General features: G+C 37.7%; 1 long non-coding RNA gene across 1 annotated transcript; it reads right to left on the bottom strand.

Annotated features, from left to right (window-relative positions):
* Positions 1–6,950: 6,950 nt before the first annotated feature.
* LOC148981614 (uncharacterized) lies at positions 6,951–13,758 on the bottom strand. Its single transcript, XR_016168164.1, has 3 exons — positions 13,606–13,758; positions 7,791–7,893; positions 6,951–7,152 (listed from the first exon to the last, which is right to left on the bottom strand). It is a non-coding gene; the product is annotated as an uncharacterized LOC148981614 (long non-coding RNA).
* Positions 13,759–14,368: the final 610 nt, after the last annotated feature.

Consider the following 14,368-nt stretch of genomic DNA (forward strand, 5'->3'; position numbering starts at 1 on the left):
CTCATCCTAGGGCGTCATCTAACTGACGCTTTTGACCATGAGTCTAAATCCGACGCACATGGCAACCTTTAGCGTCAGTTAGATGACGCTCATCCTGACCATGCATCTAAATCCGACGCACATGGCAACCTTTAGCGTCAGTTAGAAGACGCTCATCCTAAGGCGTCATCTAACTGACGCTTTTGACCATGTGTCTTAATCCGACGCACCTGGCAACCTTTAACATCAGTTAGATGACGCTCATCCTAGGGCATTATCTAACTGCGTCTAAATCCGTCTAAAAACGTCTAAATCCGCCGCACATGGCAACCTTTAGTGTCAGTTAGATCAGGGGTTCTCAAACATTTTGGTGCCAGGGACCCCTTTCAGGGGAAAAAAAATTCCAAGGACCCCCCCTCATATTTATAACAGTTATTGAGCACAAAGTTAATGTGTGAGCGGCAAATGAAATATTTTTGCACAAAATGAATGGTCTCCACCCAGGGTACTATGCAGGAATTTCTAAATAGCCTACTGAGGTAACGAAAGTGATCTTGCTAGGAATCACTTAGGATCCCTCACTTAGGAATTTTTGATGTTCTTGATCTACACATGTGCATTTTAAGGTGTTTTAAGGCCCCACAATTGGATAACTATAGATTTAGTAGAAGCATGTCAGTCAGTGGCATACATTTTTTTTTTTTTTTTTTTTTTGTCAAGATGTCACGAAACACAATCACATATTCCAATCAGGAATGGCCTTAAAAGAGAAATGTTTCAATAATTAGGCCTATTCTGCACACAAATAAAGCCCATAAGCCTATAAATACAATGATAATGGCATTATGTTTAATAGGTGCGTGCGTTGTTAATTTGAGCTACTGTAATTAGCTAAAAAAAAACATACAGTATATGTTAAATATAATCCATAATGTTAATCTCATGGGCACAGTATGTTTCTATTGACCTGCTTTTTCCTTTGTTAAAGTTGAGCTTGATTAATACTTTGCAAACTGATTGTTTCAGTCGTTGTTTAAAACTTTTATCTAAAACAGCTGTTTAGTTTATGTTAATTAAGGCCTACATCTTATCTCGCACTTTATGACCGTTGACTGAAACGTCGTGCGGGGAACTTTGAGTTCACTCCGACTCAAACATTTTGACATTGACGAGCTATCGTTGTTAGTCTGCTGAAGCACCTCAGACGAGAAGGTCAGTATCATCGCGATGTGCATCCTTGCAACCTCAGTGGGTACGGCCCCGTCACTATGCACTTTTATTTTGATAATGATATGAATGACTTTGATAATGAATGACTTCTAATGTCAAATCTACAGTAGCAGTGCTGACTATTGTGCACGCACGCGAGACGCCGGCGCACAATTACATGGGAATTTTTCCTCAGCAGTGGAAACAGGAATACTCTTATTTATGGTCATAGATAAGACAAGAGTGCATCATCCGAAACGGTAAAGTGTCCATTTTTTTATTTGTGTATAGGCTACATTATAAATGACTACAAAATGTCATGCCTTTTAAAAATACAGAAAAGAACCGGATGCGGGTTCATGCCGTCTCTCTGTCTCCTTTCTGGCGCACGTCCCGCAAAATCAACAGCAGCACGAATTGTCTACTTGACGCACAGAGATAGCTTATCTATCTATAGAAAACTTTAAGTGTCTACTTTGTATTGTTTTATGTTAAATGCTTTATATAAGTTACTTAGGAATAAACAGCATGTTTTCAGATGATAAAGAAAACATGACTCATAGCATGGAAAAAAACGTTAGGTTGTAAATTATTTCGCGGACCCCCTGGCTTTAGCTGGTGGTCCGCGGACCCCACTTTGAGAACCACTGAGTTAGATGACGGTCATCCTAGGGCGTCATCTAACTGACCCTTTTGACCATGCATCTAAATCCGACGCACATGGCAACCTTTAGCGTCAGTTAGATGACGCGGGTAGGTTTAGGTCTGGGGTAGGGTTAGGGTTAGACCACTAGGAGACGCATCTCATATTGACGCTAAAGGGTGCCATGTGCGACGGATGTTGACGCATGGTCAAAAGCGTCAGTTAGATGACGCCTTGAGATGAGAATGGGCTGAAAATACATGTTTTGAATAATCTATATGTCTTCCCTAAATTGTTATTCCCTAAAGAATTTACAGAGATTTTTTTTGTTAAGTCTACAGTGGTTTTGTTTGGAATTAAGTATATTAAATGAATAAAGATCTGGCAACCTACAGCTCCACTATCACATCATTTTTTCCGCATAAGAAATTATGCAAATCAATACCACATGTCTCTGTGTATTTAGAAAAATATTTCTATTGGTTTAGATTTAGTCTCCATTGGTTTTCATAACAGCATGCACGATTAGCTTTAATGCTTTAAAACGACCTCTTTTATAAACAACCATTGTTTTAATTAAGCCTACTGCTGTTGTGAGTTATCAGTTCTGCCTTTCCATGAGTTGACACAAATGATTACAAAGAATCCCAGCTTGATCTATTAGTAAGGCGGCCACCCTGCATTGATGTGTGGTATGAACACACACCCCACGCACCCACTAACCCATCCATCATTATTTAGCTTATCCTCTTTTTCAGCAGCAGGTTATAGGATTTACCAGGTCACACATTTCAAACGCATAATTAAATATATTTTAGATCACATAGATATGATTGCTCATCAGGATTCACTTTATTTATTTATTTTTTAGAAAAACAGAAAAGGTACTGATAATTGTCTTACAAACATTTCCTGGAAACAATTCAAGGCTTGACTAAGAATGAACCATGGCATTTGTTAAGCTATAAGTTTAATCTCTCTTTTTTCAAATAATTCAGCTCAATATCTTTTGACATTAGTTATTGCTATATGAACTAAGATAAACATTTTTATTGTTATAAAATATTCTGCATTGTTAGTTCATGTTACCTAATGCAGTAATAGTGTTACCCATTTCATTTAACCCCAGAACAAAACACGGGTAATACTGTTAAAGCACTTGTAACACAAAGGCACCATTTATTAACATTAGTTGCATTAGGTAACATGAGCTAACAATTAAAAAAAATGATCTTTGTTAATAATCTCAACATTTACTAATGGATTATTACAATCAAAATCTGTTTAGGTTATTTAATGAACCTGAGCTTACATGAACTAACAATGAACAGTTTTTATTAACAGAGATCAATTTGCTACAGTAATGTTCAATTAGTTAATGCTAACAATGAGCAGTACGTTGTATACATGTATTGCTCATTGTTAGCATTAACTAATTGGACCTTACTGTAAAGTATTATTGAAAATTTCTTCATATTAACAACACTGTGTCCTAATTTATCCCCCCAACTCAAGAAGACATGAACATTTCATTTAATAGATTTCACACACTTGAATTATTTTCATCTTGATGGGCATTAGAAAAGAATTTTTGAGATGGGAGATTCTATCTCTTGCAAAAAATGTTTTAATCTTTAAAGCTTCTTGATAACAATAAATTCAGAAGGATGATACTTTTAGTAAGTCAGGTAAAGAGCATCACTACAGGGCTGAAAGCAATATTCTATGTGCAGGTTTTATTGTAACAGTAAATCATCTTTCCCTAAATAAATTTTAGCTGTAGAATTGCATCATTTTACTGAGGTTAGAAGGTACAAATTGGTATGAAGTGAAAATACTTTGCCTTTTCACAGGACACAACCACATTTGTTGCTTCTTTTCTGCATGAAACATTATAAAGAAGCACGTCCCTGAAGAGTTTAAAGAATTGCTCCAGTTTATTTTAGTCCTCAACATAAGGTTGTATCAGCTTTCAGTTGAAATATAAGTGTTTGCATTGGTTAATTCTCTAACCGAGCAACTTTAGGTGAGTACACTCTCAGAAAAAAAGGTACAAATGCTGTCACTGGGGCTGTACCTTTTCAAAAGGTACACTTTTGTACCTAAAGGGTGCCTATTGGTACCTTAATGGTACATATTAGCACCTAAAATGTACATATCAACACTTAAAATGTACATATTAGCACCTAAATTGTACATATTAGCACCTGAAATGTACATATCAACACTTAAAATGTACATATTAGCACCTAAAATGTACATATCAACACTTAAAATGTACAAAATAGCACCTGAGATGTACATATTAGTATCTGAAATGTACATATCAACACTTAAAATGTACAAAATAGCACCTATAATGTACATATTAGTATCTGAAATGTACATATCAACACTTAAAATGTACATATTAGCACCTAAATTGTACATATTAGCACCTGAAATGTACATATCAACACCTAGAATGTACATATTAGTACCTAAAATTGACAAAAGTGTACCTTTTGAAAAGGTACAGCCCCAGTGACAGCTTTCGTACCTTTTTTTCTGAGAGTGTACCCTGACAGAAAATGTGCTGTCTATGCCTTGGCGTTGTTGTTTTGTTTTTGTTTTTTGCAAAAAAAAAAAAAAAAAAAAAAAAAATCACTCAATTAATTTCTAAAGCCAGCTTTCCCCACTGCTATTTTAATCACATTCACAGTAGGCAGCAGAAAAAAGACAAATGCATAACAAAATGTAAGAATTCTTGGTCGGAATTTGTGGGCAATCAAATGCAGACATTATTTCATTATTTTAAGATTTTCCCCTAATACTGTTATTATTATTTTTATCAAAGCACATATTTAAAATAATTGCAAACATTTTTAGCTTCCCCAGCTCAGTTTCTGTACATTTGCTGTTCTGGGGAGAAAGAAGGTTTTGAGTTACAATATCATATCTTCATATGTTTTCATATCTTCAAGTCTTTTATTTAAAAAGATCTCATAATCATAATCATGTCCTGTTTAGGGTATGGTTACATGACAATGGTGCACTAAAAATGGAAACTTTTTTTCCATTTGTGTTTTTCACATTGAGACGACAATGTTGTCAAAACGACAATGTTTTCAAACCCATTCACATGGATCTGTGAAAATAATTTAAAATGCTGTATTGTTCATGTCAGGCCAGTAGTTGGCCAGCAGTTGCCAGGCGATGTCACTTAGCAAAAAACACTATGTGCATACAGACTGAACATGTTATACCCATGCACATATGTATACAGTAAAAGAAATGAGTGACCCCATAGACTTCAACGGAGAAAAGTCAATTAGAAGCACTCACTTCCTTGCCAAGCGAACTGCACAGGCTCAAATTGAGCTTGACGACGTAGATGTGACGTGAGCAACCTGTCTAACAGTTGTAAGTCTTCTAGTTGCTGTGCCAAGAGGAATCTGAATCATTCCCTTCCGAATCTTGCAGAGACGGAGAGCGTGAGTAGGAGCTGTCCAAGAGCTAGCAGCAGAATCAAATTTATGACTCTCTGGGCTTCTCCCTTGACTTTATGCCTCCACGTCCTCCTGATTGCCCCCGAGCTTCTACTTCTGTCTATACGGTAATTTATCTACTGTGAGACAGAGAGTCGTGTGGTTATGATGCAATGGTTAGTTTTTTGTTGTTTTTTTTTCCAAAAACTGCTTCTATGGGGTCAAAACGTAAAACCTGGTTCACATGGCAGGATAATTAGGTTACCCCCGATTTACCCCTTCCGACAATCTTAAGGATGCTCCGATTATCGTAAAATAATCTGATCAGATATTCCTGCCATGTGTGGTGTGTTAAGACTGCTCTCGTCTGCTTGGAGCTGCGCACCACACACTGTACGAACTAAACTGTTAGACCCGTGATTTTTTATCGTGGTGTGTGGGGTCTCTCAGGTTTGGAAAATCGCCCGAAAATTTAAAAATTGTCTTGTGTGAACCAGGCTTAATATACAAGGAAATGGAGCCTTTTATACATTGTCATTTTTCTTTAGAAATAAGAAAGGTCCATGGAAGGGAACAGAAACAGGGGGTGGTGGTTTAGCCAGGGACCAGGGTGAAACAGAGAGTCCATCGGGTGACCAGGGCGAAACAGAGAGTCCATCGGGTGACCAGGGCGAAACAGAGAGTCCATCGGGTGACCAGGGTGAAACAGAGAGTCCATCGGGTGACCAGGGTGAAACAGAGAGTCCATCGGGTGACCAGGGTGAAACAGAGAGTCCATCGGGTGACCAGGGTGAAACAGAGAGTCCATCGGGTGACCAGGGTGAAACAGAGAGTCCATCGGGTGACCAGGGCGAAACGGAGAGTCCATCGGGTGACCGGGGCGAAACAGAGTCCATCGGGTGACCGGGGCGAAACAGAGAGTCCATCGGGTGACCAGGGCGAAACGGAGAGTCCATCGGGTGACCGGGGCGAAACAGAGTCCATCGGGTGACCGGGGCGAAACAGAGAGTCCATCGGGTGACCAGGGTGAAACAGAGAGTCCATCGGGTGACCAGGGCGAAACGGAGAGTCCATCGGGTGACCGGGGCGAAACAGAGTCCATCGGGTGACCGGGGCGAAACAGAGAGTCCATCGGGTGACCAGGGTGAAACAGAGAGTCCATCGGGTGACCAGGGCGAAACGGAGAGTCCATCGGGTGACCGGGGCGAAACGGAGAGTCCATCGGGTGACCGGGGCGAAACAGAGTCCATCGGGTGACCGGGGCGAAACAGAGTCCATCGGGTGACCGGGGCGAAACAGAGAGTCCATCGGGTGACCGGGGCGAAACAGAGTCCATCGGGCGGCCAGGGCGAAGGAGAAAGCATTCCACCGGGCGGCTAGGGCGAAGCCGACGACAGTCCTTAGGGCGTCCAGGGCGGTGAAGGCCCTTCGGGCGTCCAGGGCGGTGAAGGCCCTTCGTGCGGCCAGGGCGGTGAAGGCCCTTCGTGCGGCCAGGGCGGTGAAGGCCCTTCGTGCGGCCAGGGCGGCGAAGGCCTTTCGTGTGGCCAGGGCGGTGAAGGCCCTTCGGGCGGCCAGGGCGTTGAAGACCCTTTGGGCGGCCAGGGTGGTGACGTTCTGTATTTCTATGTTCTGTATCACTGAACATACAGTGAAATTTGGGTATAAATGTATGCAATTTGTTAATTACAATATTTATTGGCCAAAAGAATGACTTGATTTGTCACATTTTACTTTTCTTCTTTATTTAAAACATGTTTAATGCTAAGATTTTTGCTAAAAAGCCTATAATATGGCAGATTCAATTGTGATTGCATCCAACCTCCATTTTTGTGTTATTCCCCGGGGCAATTCTTCCTACCAAGAGAAATATTCACTTGATTAAACATGGGCTATCTTTAATGTATTTATTCAATATATGGCAGTTTGTTTTGAAACTTTTTTTCTCTTGCTTTTGAAAAGCAACTTCTTGATAAGCATGCTCTAGTAGTTCAATTGAATGAATTTGGGACACGAAGGACTTTGGAACATTCTATAAATAAGGACAGAAGTCTTTTTATTGGTAGCACTTCTTTGGTTAGATGCCACTCTGATGGTTTTTAAGTGCATTCATGCAGTGACATCTATAAAAATAAATGTCCAGTGGTGGTTGAAATGATGACATACTATTCTTGTCCAAGTGCAAAGTGATAGTGACTGCCAGCAGTTCTTTCTCTACCTTCAGATCATGCTAGAATAAATAGATGCAACATAATGGCCAGCAGCACCATCAGGCAATTTAATATTTGAAAAGCATTTGTTAAACGGAGTGCACTGTAATTTTATGCCCAAAGTGGGTTGATGGGTTCATGTTGCAGTGAGACAATGAGATGAAACTGATTATAGTAGAACTGTCTTTCATTTACAAGGTTAGCTTTCTTTCACTTTCACTGTCATGTTGCTGGTAAAATGTTGAAGCACTTCTATTTTAAGTGTAAAAGGGCTTGTTTACTCACCAAATGGAAAGAGTATCGATCCATTTGACATGTTGTTCTGATAGTCGCTTTCTTTAAGACAGTAAAAAGTATCTCACTCCTGCCACTTCACCGTTCACTGGACCTGTATGGCAGAATACGGTAGTCTAGTTAAAATGTTATTTGAGCCACTTTATTCTCATTCATGATCAATAAATAAAGAGTTCAGCAGAGAACCATTTACTACCGATGGTTAGAACTTAGGTTGTCCAAAAAGAATACATTTTTGCCTGTAATTTGCAATGTTCCATCATAAACATGGCAGTTCACTTTAAGTTTACAACCAGGGTGCCAGGGCCCACTAGAAAGCCTCAAGATGGCTTCAAATTATTTAAAATAAGACAAAACAAGCATTAAATTGAGCTAAAACAACTAAAAATCAATATATTTCTTAGTATTTGATTAGTTTTATAACAAATATACATCTTCTATTATTCCAAGCTCTAAAATATTTTATAATATGTAATTCTGCCATAGAGATGCACAAAAAATACGAGAAGAAGACTTAGAGCATGCATAAAACCTTGCGCGCTGTAGGCTACTATGATATAGACAGTAAAATCAATACTAGGCTATACAATAATATTAGGCACAGTTGCTTTTTTTTTTTCTTTTTTTTTTTTTTACCAAGAACTTTATTGAACACCCATAAATTGCCTGGTACAAAATAGGGAGTCGCGATATTCGATTAGTTAGGAGACTCAAAGAACCGGCAAAAGTAATGAATGTATCAAATATAGACATTTTAATTGTTTGTTAATAAACTAGTGTTTTCTGTGTCATTTTTGACTGAAAAGAGGAAGTTTACGATGCCGACTCACCACTTCGCAGTATTGTGAACGCACCTATAGGCTGATGCACTTCATATGGATTATAGGCTATAAGAGAGAGTTATCTGTTTCTTTTCGTCTTGAATTGTTGTTCGATGTTGTTTAAATGTAGACATTTCAAGCTTTTTTATATATTTCTGAGTTTCGGTTCAATTATGAGACGAGCTCCAGTTCATAAGCAATGCAAGTTATATCACGCCGGTGCGTCCATGTCCTGATTATATTGTCTGATAGCCTATATTTAGCCTATAAAGTATAGGTCTAAAAAAGTATAGGCCTAAATGAAATAAAAATACATTCAAGTAAATAATAAAAAAAAAGTAATACAAGAGGCTCACACTGTAAAAAAAAAAGATTAGTTGACTCAACTTAACTCAAAGGAACAAGATGACTCGACTTAGTTAAGTTGAGTCAACTAATCTTTTTTACAGTGCAAGGGTGTCGTTTTCAGATTTATCCACCATGGGACCTGGTTTAAAAAAAAATAGCGGTTTCAGTGTCCCAAAACGCCGGATCCGTCTGGACGAGACGCCAATATGACAAAAACAATTTGTACGTATGCAGCTAAACGCATCTCTGTGTGGGCGGGGCCTCATATGCCATCAATTTTTCCTTCTTCTAAAGTCACATGATAGCTTTGTCTGGATCCTCACACAAAGTGTATGGCTTCAGAAGACTTGGAATAAAGCACATGAGTTGTAACAACTGCTTTTATGATGACTTTTTTTTTTTACTCATGGAGCTGAATGACACAAGTTGAGGTTGATATATGAAAAGAACATATTTGTTTACTTTTCACAGCCATACTGTTTGCCAGTGTTAACTGGTGGAAATGATGAACACTGAACAGAATTCACTGCCTATGATGAATGCAAACACATACTCTCTAGACAACGTGGCCAAAACTCATATCAACATCAGCCAGATGGCAGGTACAGAAACATTTCTCCTTCATTTGAAGTATTGATCCTTCATTCTTTTTTCACAAGGGTTGCATCATATTCTCTAGTCTAGTGAAACAGTAGTTGAATCAAGCACAGAAACACTGTTATGAATCCTGTATATGAAATTTTGACACATCAGTTCCTGGGAGCGTTTTATTAAGTCAGTATTTAAGAAGTTTAGTTAACAATTGCCTTTTGTTCATGTTTATACAGTATATTTAACCCCTTAACTGTCACTTGCTCGTATACGGGCACCCTAAATTTACTTCACTATATTACTATTAAATCCTAATCTAGTCGTGACAAACTTTATATCGTTAGAAAGTTCTAAGACTCCTAAATAGATATTTTAGCACTGTTTTTTTCTTACAAATTATGAAAGAACAGTAATATATGAATTTATGTCAAGAATGCGCCTCAAAAAAATCGATGTCATTACACAACATGACATCATGACTTTTGCGTAAACATACACGCCACTTTCGAGTCAGGTGGCGTGTTATCTCTACGCATTTTGAGCTATCCGCGTGTATCCGTGTGTATGCGTATATGTCTACGCCATTAACGTCCGCGTCATTCCGCGTGTCTGTTCACGCAGTCAAATCTCCAGTCATAAATGCCCTTAACCCCAGTGACGGTTAAGTTTAGGGATGGGGTTGAGGTAAGTCATATCTTTTATTTAACTAGGATGGTAAGGGAACAGTCATAAATGCCATTAACCCCAGTGACGGTTAGGTTTAGGGACGGGGTTGAGGTAAGTCATATATTTATATAACGTTAAGTCAACGGCATTCATAAACACGCTGAAAGGCGATTAATCGTCTTGATAGCACGCCAAAAATGGAAATACGAATTGGCGTTTCATACACACTCTACTTCATGAGATCAGTCTGCATTACAGGAGTTTCTGACCTTTGTCACAAAAAGTCGACGCACACACTTTTGAAAATTGAAACTTGGTTTTTAGTGCTAAAAGTTCATAATAAAACATAATCTAGTATTTGTCAATAAAAAAAAGATAAAATTATATTTTAAAAAGTAAGGTAAGAAGTCCTCTAAAAAGTATATATATATTATATATATATATTTTTATTATTACATCACATATTTTAGTAGTTATCATAAATTAGGTATCATTTGAAACCTTACGAACTTAGAAGAATTCATCCTGTGAAAACCGTTTTGAAATTGGGTGTTGCGTTACCATAGAAACGGTATTTTTTATTAGGCCCCTCCCCTTTTGGGCATCATCTTTCATAATTTATTATCAAAACCTTTTCTAATCTTGACAAAATACATATTGTCAGAAAGGTCTCAGTTTCAAGGTTCATATTTAGTGCCAGAAGGGATATTTGGATAGAAATTTATTAATTTTTTATGGCAGAATACATACAATTAAATTCAATGGAATTCAATGGCACCCGGTGGCTATTTTTGGTATAACGCCTAAACAAAATCTCATGGGAACTTCAATTTTTGTGATATCCATTTTAAATTTGGAACACAACTTGGTTAGATATAGAGCTTTCATTTTATAGCAATTTTATTTTAAAAAAAATATTTTGTAAAATATTTATTTTATATTAAAAAATATATATTAATAAAGTATATTTGATTTACTGTAAATTATAACTTCCATAACTTTTTCATACTTTCATTTTTTGAAGTGCTTTCACTTCATTAATAACCAGCTGATTGTTTTCTTTAAAACGACCAAAGGTCTATAGGTCTATATTCCAAAGCATTCTTGAATTACAACCATTTAAGTTTGTATAGTGCATTTTTATGTAAATTATCAAAAAAGGGGTGACTGCTAAAGTTAACTGCTAAATCAAACGCTTATCCAAACTTTTATACAAAAAGTGAAAGATATAATTACCAGCACACAAAAAATACAAATTAATTTCAAGGTTGACCATGGCCGCCAGATGATGATGAAACAGTTTGAAGAAGTTACTATTTGTCAAGATAATTAGGTTGACAATTGACAACTGAAATCTATCTGAAAGTAAGTCCTCATTTTTCATTGGAAAGCTATGAGAGCTTTTCACTTTTGATAAAATACTATACACTCTACAAATTTGGGAAGTGTTTTGGCATTATACTGGTCAATTTTTATGCTTATGTTATGATTAATAAAGACTGTTTCATTTATGCTTTTCAGATTTTTTTTTTGCTGTGATTTATTCAGGTCTCTGAGAGCAATGAGTTCCAAAGGATATGACTATTTCTGTCTGATTCAAAATGCATAATTGTGATTTTTGTTAATTATAAAAACAACTAAAGCATTTCACAAAGCTGTAAGGCAGCCATGCTTAATTTTTTAGCCCAGCTGGGCTTCCAGGCCATTATGGTTACATGACTTCAATCATCGCTAATCAGCAAAACAACACACAATTGTTTTGCGATGATAGCGCAGAAGGAGATTGGGAAATACAATGCAGTGCAATAAATTTTTTTTGGCTCAGTTTACTTTGGGAATCTGGATCTGTCTGTAAGTCTGCAGGTTTGAGTGAGTAAACTGTAGCCAGTGGCCATTATGCTGTCTCATAAACCATCCCTAGCCACTCTTTCTCATTATCCTCTCTCCCCTGTCCACACACTCATAGCTTGGAGGCTTGTGGTTAAGCCTGTTCTGATACGGAACCACTAGCAAACAGTCAGGAGAAAACTTTCGAAATACCCTACGGGGAGAGACAGCGAAACCTCCAAAAATATATAATGGGTGGACAGGGACTGTATTTATATTTTCTTAAATCCGGGTGAACACTGCTCAATTTTAACCACAATTTGGCCGTCAGACAAATTTAGTCAATCCTAAATGATTCCTCTGATCCCCAAAATCTGAAGTCTTCCATCGCTAGTTTAGTAACCATTGTGATCCAATTTTACCTTCAATGAAATTCTGGCAGTGTCAAAAACCAGAAGCACAGAAACTGATGACACAATTAATGAGAAAACAACAAACCACCACTTGCTCCACACACAAGTTTCGTTTTTTTTTTTCTTTTCCAAGAAATAATCAAAATGAATGCTAGAGACCAGCCACCATTTCTATCCTCCATGTAAATGTAGCTCAGAGGCACCGAACATATCCCACATTGATGATGTAAAACTCCAGACAAGTTGTTGTGTGTCCGTCCATTGTTAACAAGTTGCAACGACAACACAAACTGAGATCCTATGTGACATTGGGGATTGCTTACAGTGGGGATCATGTTCATTCAGTCTGACAAGCAACAATCGTAAAGCAATATGATAGCTTTGCATGAGCAACAGACTAAAATCCTCATTGGCATATTTACTGTATATTAAGGGTCACAATTTATTTACAATTGTTGTTGCAATGATATTTCTTTTTTTCTACTAGACACAAAAGAAGATATTTTGAAGAATGTTGGTAATCAAATGATGATGGACCCCATTGACTTCCATAGTAAGAGTTAGAGAGTTAGTTGACATGTAGTTGCTTATAGTTAGTTAGTTGTAATGTGGACTATTGAAATAAAGTGTAACCCTTTAAAGTTCACTTGTGAATTCCCTGTATTTAAATCTTAAAGGTCCCATTCTTCGTGATCCATGTTTTAAAGTTTAGTTAGTGTGTAATGTTGTTGTTAGAGTATATATCTGTAAAACTTTAAAGCTTACAATTCAATGCCGAGCGAGATATTTTATTTAACAGAAGTAGCCTACATCGAACGCCCCGTTTGGACTACATCCCTCTACTTCCTTCTTTAATCACGTCAGTACAGTTTTTTTGACTAACGTCCGCCCACAGGAATGCTCCCTCAACTTGCGCACTTCTTATAACTTACTGTGTTTACTCACCTCTTACGGTGATTTTCTGAAGTAAAACTGACGCTTCATCTTTTGTGTGATGTACAATAAACTTATTAAACTCATCAGTATATGTTTGATCCTCATTCGGACCTGGTCCGAAACATCAGACTTGTAGGCTGTTAATAAATAATGGATACAAACAAGCAGATGACAAATACGTTATAATAACCGTAATTAAACTACCTGTTCCATCTCTATACAGCACTCGACTCTGTAGGCATTATTGTCCGACTCGAAATGAACAGCGTTACTGAGAGTTTCTGATATTATCATGAATTTGTCCTGAGAGACTGAGCGCGAGCTCATGAAGCTCCGCCCCCTGTGCCGGCAGCAGAAGCTTATTTGCATTTAAAGGGCACACACTCACACAGCGTGTTTTATCTGAGCCCCAAAAAATGACAATTTAAACATGCTGTAAAAATGATCTGTTGGGTATTTATTTGAGCTGAAACCTCACATACACATTCTGGGGACATCAGAGACTTATTTTACATCTTGTGAAAAGGGGCATAGGAGACCTTTAAGTGCAGTTAAATATATCGTTGCCTTAAAAATTAGCATTCATCTTACAGTTTCTGACTAGCGGAAGATTTGTTGTTTTCCTTACACAGTAACAAGCGCTCATCTCAGAACACTAACTGTTTCTATAGCAACTGGAGCTTCAGCTTCAGTGACGAGATGACTTTGCCAATCGGTGATTGGTTCTTTTATTTATAGAAGGCAGGACTTATTCTACCATAGAACGTGATGTACTTTCTCCCATTCATAATTAATATGAATGCACCGTCTTTGTACAAACCCATTTACCTTTTACAAAATTCTTATTTCATTGAAAATCACAATTGGGACAGGTTCTCTATGGCCGTTTTAAAATTAAGTACCTCTATGTACGGTTAATGGAGGCTATTTAAGAGGTTATCATATAGACATTATTTCTAATTTAGAA

This window comes from Pimephales promelas, chromosome 4, assembly GCF_988280905.1.
Source record: "Pimephales promelas chromosome 4, fPimPro1.hap1.1, whole genome shotgun sequence".
Classification (NCBI taxonomy): domain Eukaryota; kingdom Metazoa; phylum Chordata; class Actinopteri; order Cypriniformes; family Leuciscidae; genus Pimephales; species Pimephales promelas.